Genomic DNA, 11,338 nt, shown 5'->3' on the forward strand with positions numbered 1-11,338 from the left:
AAGCCCCATGGTTCTGTGACTAGCCAACCAGTGAATAATTTACTTTTTCTTTTAAAATATCTGTTCAGCAGATACTTTATCTGAACATCATCTATAGATGATGAAAGTCTTGTGAAGTTGATAGACTTCTTTATTCACTGGGACCCCTTCTCCTCCTTGAATCCAAATCCTTCTACATGAGAGAAGTCAAGTTGTCTGTATTGGCAGACAAAATATTTCAAGATGTATTTCTTTGAGAGACTGAAGAAGATTTTAACAGTCATTTGGAAGTTCATTTCTCTCCAGAGCATGAATATTGACCCTTTTCTCTTTCTCAAGAGTCCCTGTGCCCTTCTCCACTCCTCAACAAGGGACACCACGTCTCCTGCATCCCTTTTAAATGAGTCTTTACCCCGAAGGGAGGATTGCAGCCTGGAGTGCTTCGGGGAGGTGAGTGGACTCTTGAGAATACAGTCTGAGCATCCAGGATGCCTCATCTGTCATAAGTCATTAAGTTGCTTCATTTCTTCCCTTTACCTTCTGAGAATCTGAGAACCCAAGGGAACAAAGGGGTGTTTCCTACTGGCTTGTGTGCCATTTTCTTTTCCCACTCATTAGGGTGAAGCCAAACACTGACACTAATCTAATATGATGGGTGTTTGACAATTCGGTTTTGTGAAGACACTAATCCAAGTTTTTATTCCTGGATGTGCCATAATTTTATAAAATTTTCTATCAGTTCACTATAAAGTTGTATAAAGGGAACTATTGGATTTGTTTCCTGTTACAACTCTAATTTGTGTCTATTTTTATGTTACCTGCACAAATCAGGGGTCATATGATGGAAATACAAAGGACCTAAATCCTGCTCCCCATCCCCCCACTTTTTTTCTTTTTCTTTTTCTTTTTTTTTTTCTTTTACTTTTTCTTTTTCATTGCCTTGAACTTGAATCTTTTTCTTCCATGAGTTATATTCTTCTTCCTCTGGACATATTTGTAGTTTGGATATCATTTTTAAAAAGCAGAAGCTTTTCTATGTATGAAAGGAGTTGGTACAAATGGCTGGATCTGACTCTAATTGCACCTAATTAGTGTGAGATAATAATTTATTGCGGTGATTCTTTATGAAAAAGGCAAAAATGTATGCCTTATTTTTAGCAAGGAATGCATTTATACTATAGTGGTTTAATTTGTAGGGGTAAAATCAAAGCCAAAAGGTGTTAGGGAATTTAGATGAAATGAATGAACTCAACCGGGAAGCCTAGTACCAATATATAGGTAAAATCTGCAGTTGAACGCAAACACCCAGAATTATCATCTTTTATTTAAGTTACTTCCCTCTACTAAACAATTTGAAAACATGAATCCATTCTAGTCTAAGCACTGTATTAAATGCATACTTAGTTATATTAAACTTATCTAGGGCTTTATTTCCTCTTGTGTAAGATGAGACAGTTGGGCTAGATCAGCATTTTCCAACTGTGGGATGGGACCAATTAGTGGGTTGCAAAAACAATTTAGTGAATTGCTACCAGTGTTTAAAACATCAAAAAGGAGAGGATAGAAAAGAAAATATCAGAATGAGTCATTAGTCCTAAGGGGAAGTATTTTTTGCGCAACTCTTGTTTCCATTTTGAATACCTATTCTGGATCACAGTGTAAGGAGTATTTCTTCATTGGGGTTTAAAAGTCTCTGAAGAAACCCTGTTTAAGTTCCCTTCATGTCTCACATTCTGATTTTATACCACATTGGTCTTCCTCTGAGTTGGAGCTATAGTTGATCTGTAACTTTCTCCCTGTGGGAATCCTGGCTACATTTGCCATGAGAAGTCTGAAATACTCAACAAGGGTTACTTCATCCTTGGATGCCTCTGTTTCAGAGAGAACAACATTTCCTTCATCATGTCTCATCTTAGGAGTCAAGGAAAGAAATGTGTTTCCAGTTCCCAAGACAAAAATGCCTCCACTCTGCCTTTTAAACATCAGTAATTTATTGTCATAGCCAGAGGGTGCTATGTAATAAATATACGCACATTACATTTAATTTTTGAACATCTAATATATTCTGTAATTATAAAGTAGCACCCAATTTATTGTATAAAATCCATGGCATTAAATGTTTCATTAAGATTTTCCACATCTTGGGGCACCTGGGTGACTCAGTCAGTTGAACATTTGACTTCAGCTCAGGTCATGATCTCATGGTTCGTGAGTTCAAGCCCCACATTGGGCTCCGTGCTGACAGCTCAGAGCCTGGAGCCTACTTGGGATTCTGTGTCTCCTTCTCTCTCTTCCCCTCCTCCTCCTCCTCCTCCTCCTCCTCCTCCTCCTCCTCCTCCTCCTTCTTCTTCTTCTTCTTCTTCTTCTTCTTCTTCTCTCTCTCTCTCTCTCTCCCCCTCTCTCAAAAATAAATAAACATTAAAAATGTTTTTTTAAATAATAAAAAAAGATTTTCCATATCTCTTGAGTCACTACGTTGACCAGAGAAGCAGTGTGTTTTACATTGCATACATCAGCTGGCTTATTCTCTACTCCTTTGCATAAATACTTTAAATCACTTCACAATGCAAAGAAAAATGACTTGTGCAACCAAATTCTGAGAAGACTTTGGGTGGTGAGTACTGGAGTACTGTGTTTGTCTCTGTGTTGTAGACACAGCTGTGGGCGCACAGAACAGAATTTCAGCCCATCTGAAGACAAGGTATAAATGCAAAGTAAACCGTAGCTTCTTTGACACGATGTTTATAACTGCTGATGAGTCGTCTGAGAAACTACAGGAGAATGTATTTGGTTGTAATCAAAGGACAGTGAGAAGCACCATGGTTTGAGGGGGGGGGGCGGGTGGAAGGGAGGCACAAATGTAAAACAAGGCATTGTGGTTCTGTTTTCCACTATTCACACTCACTGAGGGAGCTTTTTGATGTCATGTTTTCCAACACCGGAGAGAGCCATTGCTGTCACCCATCTTTATTCCCAGGTTAAGGTAAGGACTTTCATGGTGACTGAACTCAGGCTGAGTGAGAAATTTGCTCGTAGATGGCTACAACATGTACGAAGAAACTGTGCTCTGTGGTGCCAACGTTAGATCTTCTTTTTCTACGTTGTGTATCTATCTGGTAAATTAGAGGGTAAGATGCTGGCCAGTGTGTCAGGAAAACTGGGTGTTCCTGGTGAATTGGATGTTTTCTAGCTGTGTGGACTTGAGTAAATTATGCAGCCCTGCTAGGCTCACTTCAGTTTCCCCATTTGTAGAATTAATTTGGGGACCTGATACTTTCCTTCTCAAATCTATGACTCTTCCTTGAGTTAAATCCATAATCCTTAGAAGGGGGGAGGGAGATAAGAGTATTGAATAATGTTTCTATTCAGAGGCTTTATCTACATTTCACACTCACCACAACCTGGTCGGGTGACTCCTATTTTGCACTCAGAGATTTATTTTATGGGTAGGTTCAGAGAAGTTAAGGAAGTTACTCACACGTGTAGCAGAAGGCAAAGTTCATATTAGAACTCAAGTTTGTCAGATTTAAAGGCTCTCTGTTATCAAGACCCGTGATTGGCCATTTCAGCTAATTATCCTTTCAGCAATCATATTTCTCAGATTCTGTGGATCCAGTTAGAATTAACTGGTATAGCCAGAGGACTGTTTTTGCTTGTAGGGTGGCCATGAAAGGTTACCAGGAGGTAGATTTCTCAAACAGTTGAATGAGGGAGGAAAAAAACCCAATGGGTCAGTGTCTCACAAACTCTGAGAAACAGATCTTAGCCTGTACATCTGTTTCTATTTTCTTGTAAACTTGAACCCCATCTGACCCATATTTTTCTCCCCCAACTCGATCCCCAGAATATACAGAAATATACTGGTGTCTTAGAGAATTTTACATCCCTGTTGATGGGAAGAGAGTGGTAGCTTTTAAGCAAGTCAGAACATTTCTGGTCCCTATGAAACGTCAGCTTCCTAGCTAGCCAAATTGTTTAAACTTGATCCTCTCTGTGTAGGAACTCTTAAGGCTGTTTTATTGGAACCACACCCCTGGGTTGGGAAAATTGCTTCTGGGCCCCCGGATATTGGCAAGACGATGTTGTATAAGTTAAATACTTCGGTGGAAAATATAAAGATATTTATATCTTTACTCAAACTCAGCAACTATATTTTTCTTTTTCAGATGTTTTTTAAGGAAATGTACCACGTTGAGTTTTTTCCCCTTTAAAATGTGCAGGAAAAAGAAAGCATTTTCCTAAAACACTTTGACTTTCCTAAGGGTAAGATACTCCATTGACATCAACAGCAGACAACGGGAGAATTTCACTCTGATTCCGATATCTTAATGGAAACCCTTTAAGGTGTCTGTAGTATAATAGAACAGTACAGCCACCAGAAACACAGACCTGCAGCCTCCTGTATCCAAAACCCTGACCTGGTGTCCCAAGCAGGGCCAGGAGCAAGGACAGGCAAGCAAGGTTCCCAAAGGAGCAAAATTTAAGGAAGCACTCATTCTTAGGTGCAGGCCCTACGACTTTATGACCCTGAGTGCCCGTGCCTCCTGAAATTTTGCTCAGTGGGTGGCTCCTTCTTAAGGACGTACTCACTGCCAGGGACAGGGCCACACAAGCAGAGGGTCATCACAGTAAAGTGAGTGCTTCCCAAAATTTTGCACCCTCGGGTCTTCATTCATCCTTGTCCCAACACTGATCCCAGGGGGCCCAGACTCCAAGTGGTTCTTCAGAATAGCCCTACACAGTACATGGGGTCCCATTATCTGATTCCACCAAGCACCAATAGGAGCAAAACTCCTGAGCCTCCCCATTGTTCTTTAACCTCATTTCTCTAGACATTGCCCAGGGGAAGGGAGAATTTAGTGAATGAAGAAGGAATGACAGACTGTCCTTCATCTAAGAATGCTCCACTTACTTGACTTTGCATAACTCCCTTGGAGAGATTCAGAGCTTTGAAGCCCTGCTGTGGTTGTGAGTGGCCACATGAAAGCGTCAAGTCAAAGTAAGGTCTTCCAGCCCGACAGCCTAGAGCAGGGAGCTCTGTCTTTCTCAAATATTTGAGGATTGAAAAAACAAATTTTATTATTATTTTTTATTTTAGAGAGAGCACACGAGCAGGGGAGAGGGTCAAAGAGAGAGAGAGAGAGAGAATGAGAAAGAGACAGAATCCCAAGCAGGCTCCACACTCACCACAGAGCCCAACGTGGGGCTTGATCCCATGACCCTGGGATCAGGACCTGAGCTGAAATCCCACTGTGGGAGGTATGCACTTTGAGATGTTTTTCCAGTGAGGCAAATGGGTTTTTGGTCATGTGTCCTTACCCTCTCACTCAGTCAGTCCCTTTTGTGCACTTTTGAAAGACTCAGTGAGGTCATGTGTCTACTGGGATCAAAGCTATAACCTTGTCCTGTTTGTCATTACCCTAACCAAATGAACTACACTAAACTAAGGGCAACAACAATAATGACAATAGTCACTGACCTATCTGACCACCCACTATCTGCAGGCACAGTCCTGGCTACTTTACAGCTATTACATAATTTAATCCTCACAAGAATCCTGCGAGAAAGCGGTCGCTTAGCCACTGCCAGAGAGAAAGGAGAGACCAGGAGAACTGAAGTAACTCTCCTAGGGTCATGAAGCTAGATTGTGGCAGAGATGGAAAGGCATTTTGTTCCAAATCTGTGTTCTTTTTGCTTCCATAAAGCCCCTCTTAGAGCATTTTGATTTCACGAGATAGAAGTAACTCTTTGCCTAACGTGAAATAAACTGCTAAATAGTGCCGGTTGCATGTGCATTTTTGTTGTGTGTGCACTTGTATTCCAGAACTCAGTGAAGGAATGATCGGTTCTGCTTTGATGTCTTTTTTTTAAGGTTTATTTATTTATCTTGAGAGAGAGAGAGTGTGTGAGAGAGAGCAGGGGACGGACACACACAGAGAGAGAATTCCAGCAGGCTCTGTGCGGCCAGTGCAGAACCCGATGCAGGGCTCGAACTCATGAACTGTGAGATCATGACCTGAGCTAAAATCGAGAGTTGGACACTTAACCGACTGAGCCACCCGGGCCCCCCCTTCTGCTTTGATGTCTTTAACGAGATGAGCTATGACCTCACCATGCAATCGTCTTCTTTTCTCCCTTGAGTCTCCTCTCCATCCTGGCTGCAGTGCTCTTTGGGGCCGGAGGCCATGATGCATGGCAGATGGAAGAGGTTATGTCACAAAGGCACGTTCAGCCATGTCTAGAAGAAAATCATGGGAGGATATCAAGCACTTGTCAGGAGATTTCATAGCTGCCCCACTCTGTAAACATAGGAGAATGTCCACCTTCATTTCAGGTTATCTATCAAATTGGCTCTTTCAAAAAGGGTTCAGAAGGTAAGGTTTTCCACAGCTCTGTTCTGAGGGGCCAGGGGTAAGGGAACGCAGCTGAGGCCAAACAGGCACACTGAGCCAGGTAAGCTTTAGCCATTACAGAACCGAGAGTCCCCACCTCCACCCCCACCCACCCAACAGGCCCTTCCTGTTGAGGTTCTCATAAAGAATATTTTCAAGGATTTATAATCTATGCCATGAAATTTTCAGAGCGATCACGAGCGCCTTAATTCAACCAATAGTTTGGGGTGACTGGAAGAAACATTTCTTAGTAGGCCTCAGTCAACATGCCTTAATCATCTCTCTGCTTATTACAGAGGGAATGCTTACCTCAAATGATTAACAAAGCTTCTCCCCAGTCAGGATTTCAAGTGGAAATGGATTTGAAAAGCTGGAGTCAAATTCTGAATTTAATGACATTTCAACTCAAGAAAAATTACCTGTAAAAGCTCTCGTGTTCAATTTTGTTCTGTTTCTGTGCATTGGAAGACTAGGTCCCAACTGTCTTACCCACCATAGATGTTCAGTCAATACTTGTTTGTGGACAGGGAGAAATAGTCGTGCCTGAGGATGCTGAGGGCTCTTCACAAGTTGTCATGGGATGAGTATGTGCAGAGTCATCTCTTCCTGTCACCCTTCCTTCAACATGAAGGATAGCCTGCTCGCCGGCGGCTTCATCTACCCTTGTTCTTGCTTCAGGTTTTGCAACTGGAGACGGCCTGGCCCACTGTGCTGAGGGCGCAAGTCAGGCAGAGTCTGGAGCAGAAATAATTTATTGCCTCTTCTGCCAAGCAGCCTGAGTTAGCAGAGAACTAAAGAATTCACATTTTTTTTTCTTGCTGCTTCACATACAGAATGGAGGAAAATCCCTCATATTTTCATCCTCTTAATGATTCTCTCTTACAACATTCAAAGACAGAGGCGGACGCTCAAGAGTTCCAGGTTCAACAATCGTGCTTTCTTTTGAGGAGTCGGAGGATGCTGGGCACTGAAGCTACACCAGGGGGCGCCATTCATGCAGAGTCCATGAGTTATGCAATATTATGTCCTATGATGTCGGACACTGACAGGCAAGCTCAGAACCAGGAGTCATTCAGCCCCCACTCTCCACTCTACGCTTCCATCTGGAAGCCAGCAGGCAAGAGGTGGCTCTTTTCTTTGAAGTCCTCCAACAAGGCAGAGCTTAATAGTGTGAGGTAACTTTTTAACGAACATTCAGAAAATTCCACATTGTAGAAAGTTCTTCCTTGCCTTCAGCTAAAGTCTACCTCTCCATTACCATTGGCCCTTTACTGGCTCATTTGCCTGTCTTAAAGACATGCACAAAAATTATATCCTCTTCCGTGTGTATTTTAAGAAAGTTGAAATATTTGTCCTATATCAACTGCCTCTTTATCACATTTCTACTAACCTTTTAAATATATGAAGAGCATTCCAATGTTTTATTTCAGCTGTCTTCTGATAAAGGTCTTAGGAAACTACAATTACACCTTGGGTTAGTCAGTAGGACTGTAAGAAACTTAACCTTTGTGGGGAAAATGATACAAGCTACTGGAATCTCCAAGGAATACTGTGATCATCAAATCAGATACAGTTTGTGAAAATAATTTGACAATAATTATCCATTGTATTAATTTAATCATCATCTTTGCATGCTTGGTGAGTAACCAATGATATTAACTGCCTGCAAATGATGTTAAGATCCCTTCATTAATTCACACAATCATTTCATTCTTCACTCAGCAAATACTTATGGGATTTCTACTATGTTTCACAACTGGGAATGTAGGGATGAACACAGTTAAGTGACAACACAAATGAATAAGGCCGAAATGATTTTTAAGCACCTTCCTAAAACTTTTAAAAAAATCTTCATCTTGCATTCTATCACAGGGATTATAAAGATACACACACACACATGTAAGTGCCTACAACACGTCTCTAACACAGTAACATTCACTCCTGTTTCAGAGTACATGAAAGGTTTTGTTTTCCAAACTCACCTTTCTTCTTTGAAATAATACCTTTTTTCCCCCATGAGGAACAAGACTAAGAAACAGATAAAAGAAAGAGGTGATGAAGAAAAGAAAGTTCATAAAAATGTAAACAGCTTAACGTTTATGGCAAGAAATTGATTTCCTATATCACCATCTGGTCTGTTGGAGCAGCATTTGAACAGCCTTTGTAAATAATTCTTTGTTTCCCACTGTAGATGCTTGAATGAATTAACAAGAACTGCAAATTCCTTAAACACAAAGGTATGCATAGTTCCTACTTCTCTTTTCATTTTTTTTTTTTTAATGGCAGTTCATGTTTAGTCCACGAGGAGGAGGGCTAAAAGTTTAAGGCAATAAAACAGGGTATTTATTTCACATGCCCTTTCAGTCTAGAATATAGATCTAGATAGCGAAACTCCTGCACATGCTGTTTTAAAATGATCACATTGAGGTTTGGACAAATGAGATGATGAAATGGACACTGTCAAAAAAAGTTGAGAAAGAGACAGTCTTCAAGAAGAAATGTTATTTCCTTCCTTGAACAATAAGTACAGAGGGGAGATTAGTATTAGACTGACTTCATAATGGAATCCAGAAGCTACCCAGACAGAAGTGCCTGGACCATAGTCAGTGCTCAAAATATGTAAATATACTATTTTTTGAGAAGGTAACTGAAGATGGCTTATCTTTATGAGATTTATTGTTAATGCCTTTTTCTTATTGGTAATTTCTACAGAAACAATGTAATACATTCCTTCATTTATGTAAGGGGGTCTATAACTTCCTAGAAGATGTGACCTTCTAGACCACTGTTACCTATGGTGGGCTACTAAGACCCAACTTCATTGCCCAGAATTCTTATTTATTACAAAATATAGCAAACACATTTTTTTCTGATGCCAACTATACTAAAATTAGTATGTCTGTATGAATGTGTGCTCAGGACCATCTTGTGGAGGAGACAGGGCAAGCTCCGACCAGGGCATGGACTGCGCCATTGTCCCTCACACCCATAGGGTGATTGTGACATGCTGTGGCACCTGCTCTCTGACCATGGTCTCATTGTCAGAGTCAGTGAAAGGCAAAAAATTCAATTTATCCAAATGGTGGAACGAGTAGTCTTTGAATCTTTTTGTTTGTTTGTTTTTCTGAAATTGCATGTCCAATGCAAACCCAAGACCCTCTCGTCTAACCTCAGCTGATACTTAAGTGGGGATGATATGGCCCCTGTTTTCAAGTGTTTTCTAATTTCACCCTAGTGTGAACAAGAAACAGGGGTCCATTTACACATTCAAACACTTCTGTCAGAAATCAACATGTCCAGTCAAGTCCACATGGCAAGTGGACTATTGGCAGAAGGAGCCCATCCATGCCTCTGAGTTAAAACAAAGCATGTTTGCAGAAGGAAGGTAGAGAAGCCTTTCCTTCCTTCCTTCATTTAATTTATTCTAGCATTGTTTGTATTATCAAAACTGTAGGAAAATAAACAAGAGATAATGTACGCATTGAGATAGATATTGCTATATGGAGAACATACAATATATTTTATATATGAGTTTATTTCACACTTGATCTTAGCCAAAAGGCCGAGAAGAGATATATATGAGTTTATTTCATACACAAGGGTTTAGGCTTCTAATTTTCAAATGTTAATTTGTGACATGTTCAGTCACGTTTCAGATGAGCCTGGTTGAAGCATAAAAAGAATACATTTTACATAGTTTATGATTAAAAGCGACAACACTAATGAAATTTTGATATCGGTAATAAAAAAGGAATTGGTATCTTGGAACCCAAGATATCTGACACTAATTACTGATGGCATTAATTCTTCTGTCAGATTATCCTAATTATGTAGTTATGGTATAAAGTACACCCTCAGAGGCTGAAAAGAAAGATAAATGTCCTTTGTCATTGACATAACATCCTATAATAATTTGTTCATTTTACTTCAAAATATGCCTCAAATATGACAAATGTATATTGTTTTTTAGTTGGTCCTAGTCCTGCATACTTGAATTTTGTATAGTTCTGCCTCTATTTACATATGATTTCTACCATGTATGGTCTAAATGGATTAAAATCATAATTTATTTACCACCTCTCTTCTTTTTCTATGCTCACTTAATAGGAATATTTAGACTGCATTGAACAATTATATAAATTGAAACATGAAATCTTGGATTTCAAAAATAACTTAGTAGAAGCCAGAATGCAGATTAACTCATGGATTGAAAATAAAACAAATGCTGAATTTATAGGTGGCAACATTGGAATCTGACTATAGTTTTGCCACAAACTCACTATCGAACTGTGAGATGGTCATTTAACCTCTCCAAACCTTGATTCATTCACACCATGAAGACAGTCCAGTAAATTATTCCTGTGGTTCCTCTGAGCTCTTCAATTTGATAATCTTATGAAAGGTCAGTGAAATGGCATCCATCTAATATAAGGTGCACAATGACATTGACAATGCTTTGTGGTGTACTTCAGTATCCTTGACCTGGGTCGTAACATCGGAACATTTTAGAATAATGTTAAGAGCTCTGAGATGGAAGCAGATTCAGAGGCACAATGGCAGTTGGATAAAATGATCTTAAAGAGGGAATGGGGGTGGAATTAGTTGGTCTTTATAGTCAAACAATTTTTTCCTGTTACGGTACTTAACATTAATGCATCTTCGTGGGTATGGACAGTCAGCCCTGGTTTCTCAAATGAGTGTGAGTTGCAGAACAAAATTTTTTTTTCTGCTTGAGATTGCATTGTTTAGTGTCTGGTCTGCCTACTTCCTGATAGACTCCATCCCCAACATAGTCTAGATGAGTCATGGAACACTTAAGCCTTCTCCTAGTAAGGACAACTGGAATGAGGATAAGCCAGAGAAGGTGCTCTGTTAAGAATGAATGAATAAAGGGGCACTTTGTTCGGGAGTGTGTTCATTGTGTCACAATATCTCCTGCCTCTCTGGAAGAAGGAATGGATAAGTTG

At 40.1% G+C, this 11,338-nt stretch overlaps 1 long non-coding RNA gene across 1 annotated transcript; it reads right to left on the reverse strand.

The window, feature by feature from the left end:
* Nucleotides 1-5,767: 5,767 nt before the first annotated feature.
* On the reverse strand, nt 5,768-8,485 carry LOC109275612 (uncharacterized). Its single transcript, XR_002084261.2, has 3 exons — nt 8,354-8,485; nt 6,791-7,659; nt 5,768-6,217 (listed from the first exon to the last, which is right to left on the reverse strand). It is a non-coding gene; the product is annotated as an uncharacterized LOC109275612 (long non-coding RNA).
* Between the last annotated feature and the right edge of the window lie 2,853 nt (nt 8,486-11,338).

This window comes from Panthera pardus, unplaced genomic scaffold (assembly GCF_024362965.1).
Source record: "Panthera pardus isolate Hobbes unplaced genomic scaffold, ASM2436296v1 HiC_scaffold_15, whole genome shotgun sequence".
Classification (NCBI taxonomy): domain Eukaryota; kingdom Metazoa; phylum Chordata; class Mammalia; order Carnivora; family Felidae; genus Panthera; species Panthera pardus.